This window comes from Aegilops tauschii, chromosome 3 (genome assembly GCF_002575655.3).
Source record: "Aegilops tauschii subsp. strangulata cultivar AL8/78 chromosome 3, Aet v6.0, whole genome shotgun sequence".
Taxonomy (NCBI): domain Eukaryota; kingdom Viridiplantae; phylum Streptophyta; class Magnoliopsida; order Poales; family Poaceae; genus Aegilops; species Aegilops tauschii.
In genome coordinates this window covers 70,400,231-70,406,322 of record NC_053037.3, presented here as the reverse complement: position 1 = coordinate 70,406,322, position 6,092 = coordinate 70,400,231, and positions in this window count along the sequence as shown.

The window sequence follows — 6,092 nt, the reverse complement described above, 5'->3', positions numbered from 1 at the left end:
CTCAGATATGAAACCAAGGTTATTGAACCAGTAGGAGAACCAAGCAACACAACGTAAACAGCCCCTGCACACAAATAACAACACCTTGCAACCCGACGTGTAAAGGGGTTGTCAATCCCTTTCGGGTAACGGGTCCAAAAACGGTGCGTGGACGGGAGAAAGTTGTAATAGATTGAATAAATAGATCGCAAATAAAATAAAGTGCATCAAAGTATTTTTATATTTTTGGTTTAATAGATCTGAATAAAAAGTGTAAATAAAATATATCGCAAAGCAAATATATGAGAAAGAAGACTCGGGGGTCATAGATTTCACTAGTGGCTTCTCTCGAAAAAGATAGCAAACAGTGGGTAAACAAATTACTGTTGGGCAATTGATAGAACCTCAAATAATTATGACGATATCTAGGCAATGATCATTACATAGGCATCACGTCCAAGAGTAGTAGACCGACTCCTGCCTGCATCTACTACTATTACTCCACATATCAACTGCTATCCAGCATGCATTTAGTGTATTAAGTTTATGGAGAAACGAAGTAATGCAATAAGAACAATGACATGATGTAGACAAGATCTATCTATGTAGAGATAGACCCCATCATTTTATCCTTAGTAGCAACGATACATACGTGTCGTTTCCCTTTCTATCACTGGGATCAAGCACCGTAAGATCGAACCCACTACCGGGCACCTCTTCCCATTGCAAAATAAATAGATCAAATTGGCCAAACAAAACCCAAATATCGGAGAAATACGAGGCTATAAGAGATCATGCATATAAGAGATCAAAGAAACTCAAATAACTTTCATGGATATAAAAAGATATGACTGATCATAAACTCAAAGTTCATCAGATCCCAACAAACACACCGCAAAAAGAGTTACATCATATGGATCTCCAAGAGACCATTGTATTGAGAATTCAGCGAGAGAGAGAAAGCCATCTAGTTACTAACTACGGACCCGAAGGCCTACAAAGAACTACTCACGCATCATCGGAGAGGCACAAATGGAGGTGGTGAACCCCATCCGAGATGGTGTCTAGATTGGATCTGGTGGTTCCAGACTCTACGGCGGCTGGATGAATAATTCGTCAACTCCCTTAGGGTTCTGGGATTTTTTGGGTATTTATAGAGCAAAGAGGCGGTCCGGGGGGCACCCGAGGTGGGCACAACCCACCAGGGCGCGCCTGGGCCTCCTGGCGTGCCCTGGTGGGTTGTCCCCTCCTCGGGACTCCCCCAGGTGCAACCAGGGCCAATATCTTACTTCTGGTCCATAAAAAATCTCTGTGAAGTTTCGTTGCATTTGGACTCCGTCTGATATTGATTTCCTGCGATGTAAAAAACATGCAAAAAATAGCAACTGGCACTTGGCACTATGTCAATAGGTTAGTACCAAAAAATGATATAAAATGACTATAAAATGATTATAAAACATCCAAGATTGATAATAAAACAGCATGGAACAATCAAAAATTATAGATACGTTGGAGATGTATCAGCATCCCCAAGCTTAACTCCTACTCGTTCTCGAGTAGGTAAGTGATAAAAACAGAATTTTTGATGTGGAGTGCTGTTTATCATGTCATATCATATTCTTTTCTTTAAAACGTAGACATTTGCACTTTTATGTGATTCAAAGCAATAGTCTAGTTTTGACATAATAATTTAGATACTCAAGCATATCAACAAGCAACCATGTCTTTCAAAATATCAATGCTAAAATAAGTTATCCCTAGCCCATCACGCTCAAACATTAACCCATTCATGAAACACACTCGAATATTACACCCAATACTTAAGTACGATCATATTGCCTCTTAGTTGGTGCTTTTATAAGAGAAGATGGAGTCTCAAATAAAAATTGCATAAAGTAAAAGAAAGGCCCTTCATAGAGGGAAGTAGGGATTTGTAGAGGTGCCAGAGCTCAAAGTGAAAAATTGGAGATAAAAACATTTTGGAAGGTGTATCCATCCCACCAAAGAAAACGACTTAGAGTTCCGAACACTTTCCATGCTAGATATGCCATAGGCGGTTCCCAAACAGAAAATAAAGTTTATTCCTTTTTCCATCATACTTTCACTTTTCATGGCTAGCCGTATCCATGGGTGCCTTCCACACCAACACTTTCCAAAGAATTTATTATTTGACAACATATAGTAAATTCATTTTTGCATTTCGGGACTGGGCATCCCTAAAACCTTTGCCTTACTCTCGTGCAATGACAAGTGAATAAACACTCATCGTGAGAATAACACATCCAACATGGAAAATATTAGCCACCCATTACCGTTCCATGAGCGAAACAAATACACAAAAGAGAAGTTTATTTTGAAAATTAGAGATGACACATGCAAATTTGCTTAGAACGGCAAAATAATACTGCATATAGGTAGATATAGTGGACTCATGTGGCAAAACTGGTTTAAAGGATTTTGAATGCACAAGTAGAGATCATACTTGGTGCAAAATGAAGGCTAGCAAAAAGATTGAGAAGCGACCAACCAAGAAACGAATAATCTCATAAGCAAGCATTAAGCATAATTAACACCGAATAATGCATCATAAGTAGGATATAATTTTCATTGCATGACTATTGACTTTCGTGCATACATAGGGAATCGCAAACCTTAACACCAATATTCTTACTAAAGCATAATTACTCATCAACATAACTCACATATCACATCATCATATCTCAAAACTATTACTAAGAATCAAGTTTATTTTGTCCAATGATCTTCATGATTTTTTACTTATCCTTCTTGGATATCTATCACTTTGGGACTAATTTTCATGTGTTGCTTTTCATAAGCTCAAACAAATATAAGTGAAGATCATGAGCATAAAAATTTCTTTCTCTCAAAATAATTTAAGTGAAGCAAGAGAGAATTTCTTGAAATTTTTACGAACTCTCAAATAAATCTAAGTGAAGCAAGAGAGCATTTCTTCAAAAATACTAAGCACACCGTGCTCAAAAAGATATAAGTGAAGTACTAGAGCAAGTCCTAGCTCATAAAAGATTTAAGTGAAGCATAGAGAGCAATTCTAACAAGTCATGACATATTTTGGCTCTCTCAAATAGGCGTGTCCAGCAAGGATTGATGACTTAAAACACAAAATGAAACAAACAAAGACTCATATCATACAAGACGCTCCAAGCAAAACACATATCATGTGACGAATAAAAATATAGCTTCGAGTAAAATATCGATAGTCGTTGGAAGAAAGCGGGGATGCCACTCGGAGGCATCCCCAAGCTTAGTTGGTTGCTCATTTTTGGATAATAGCTTGGGATGCCGGGGCATCCCCAAGCTTAGGCTCTTCCATCCTTCCTTCATCCATCGTAAGATAACCCAAAACTTGAAAACTTCAATCACACAAAACTCAACAAAACCTTCGTGAGATCCGTTAGTATAAGAAAGCAAATCACTACTATAAATACTGTATCAAACCAATTCATATTTTGTTTTTTATTATATCTATTGTATTTCAACTTTTCTATGGCAAAAACTCATCAAAGAAAACCATAGAGCCATCAAAATAAGCACACAACACAAAGTAAACAGAATCTGTCAAAACAGAACAATCTGTAGCAATCTGATACTTTCGAGTACTTCTGTAACTCCAAAAATTCTGAAAAAATAGGACGACTAGGGTAATTTGTATATTAATCTTGTGCAAAAGGAATTGGCATTTTATCACGTTCTGGTGATATTTAACAATTGTTTTCGTGGCTGCATAAGTTTCTAATTTTCAGCAAGATCAAACAACTATCACCCAAGAAGATCCTATAGGCTTTACTTGGCAGAAAAACTAATTAAAACACACAAAAAACAATCATACCAGTAGCATAATTGTTCAAACACTTAAGAACATAAAGCAAAAAGCAAAAAATAAATTTTATTCATTGGTTGCCTCCCAACAAGCGCTATAGTTTTACGCCCTTAGCTAGGCATAAGGCAAGGATCTAGGTTTTATCATCCTTCTTCTTCTTAATTTTCTTAGAGGTGTTTCCATCATGAGGTTTTGTAAACAAAACATAAAACATATTATCCACGGAAACTTTAGCATTCCTTAGTTGGTTTTCATCATAACCCCTTTGATTTCCCGCAACAATCCAAGAGTAGTGTTGATTAACATTATTGAAAACTTGTTGGATTATATCTAAAACGGGATTTAAGATTCTCATCAAAGATCTTATTATCCCCAAGCAAATGCCTCAATGCATAATCACTATTGTAAAGAATTTCATCTATTACGGGTTTTTCATGATTCATGCCATAAAAGTCAAAGATTTCCCTAGCTTCCCGTATTATGTAGTCAAACTCATTCATAAGAACGAGAGTGGCCAAGTTTTTAGCCCTAGGATTCTTTATCTCGGGAAGCTCAAAAAAAATCTTTGCAAAATAGGATGAGTGAGGATAAATTTACTTTCAAGTTTCAGAACTAGTGCTGAAATAGCATCCGCGTAAGATCTAGTAGGTTTAAGTATAGGAGCATCATCAAGACTCAGATTTCCAACACAACTGAAAAATTCTTGGATACGTTCTTTCCCCATAACGTTCCCCTGCCCCAAGATAAAATTTTTAGCATCTGGATTGCCTGTACATCCAATCTTAGGAGTCAGGCCATCATCTGTTGGTGCCATACCGAAATCACTCATGATTGCAAGCAAAGAATAGATCTGACAAGAAAACGGCGATCGGAAAAGAGGGCGAATAAAATGGCAATTTTTTTTGAAGTGCGGGAGAGGAAAACGAGAGGCAAATGACGAATAATGTAAATTGCAAGGAGATGAGCTTTGTGATTAGGAACCTGGTATATGTTGAAGATCCTCCCCGGCAACGGCGCCAGAAATTCCTTTTGATGTCGCTTGAAGCTACGTCGGTATTTCCCCAAAGAGGAAGGGATGATGCAGCACAGCGGCGGTAGGTATTTCCCTCAGATATGAAACCAAGGTTATCGAACTAGTAGGATAACCAAGCAACACAACGTAAACAACCCCTGCACACAAATAACAACACCTCGCAACCCGACGTGTTAAAGGGGTTGTCAATCCCTTTCGGGTAAAGGCGCCAGAAACGGTGCGTGGACGGGAAAAAGTTGTAATAGATTGAATAAATAGATCACAAATAAAACAAAGTGCAGCAAAGTATTTTTGTATTTTTGGTTTAATAGATCTGAATAAAAAGTGCAAATAAAATAGATCGCAAAGCAAATATATGAGAAGAAAGAAGACCCGGGGGCCGTAGATTTCACTAGTGGCTTCTCTCGAAAAAGATAGCAAACGGTGGGTAAACAAATTACTGTTGGGCAATTGATAGAACCTCAAATAATTATGACGATATCCAGGCAATGATCATTACATAGACATCACGTCCAAGATTAGTAGACCGACTCCTGCCTGCATCTACTACTATTACTCCACATATCGACCGCTATCCAGCATGCATCTACTATATTAAGTTCATGGAGAAATGGAGTAATGCAATAAGAACGATGACATGATGTATACAAGATCTATCTATGTAGAGATAGACCCCATCGTTTTATTCTTAGTAGCAACGATACATACTGTCGTTTCCCTTTCTGTCACTGGGATCAAGCACCGTAAGATCGAACCCACTACCGGGCACCTCTTCCCATTGCAAGATAAATAGATCAAGTTGGCCAAACAAAACCCAAATACCGGAGAAGAAATACGAGGCTATAAGAGGTCATGATATAAGAGATCAAAGAAACTCAAATAACTTTCGTGGATATAAAAAAATATGACTGATCATAAACTCAAAGTTCATCAGATCCCAACAAACACACCGCAAAAAGAGTTACATCATATGGATCTTCAAGAGACCATTGTATTGAGAATTCAGCGAAAGAGAGAAATCCATCTAGCTACTAACTACGGACCCGAAGGTCTACAAAGAACTACTCACGCATTATCGGAGAGGCACCAATGGAGGTGGTGAACCCCATCCGAGATGGTGTCTAGATTGGATCTGGTGGTTCTGGACTCTGCGGCGGCTGGATGAAAATTTCGTCGACTCCCCTAGGGTTCTGGGATTTTTGGGGTATTTATAAAGCAAAG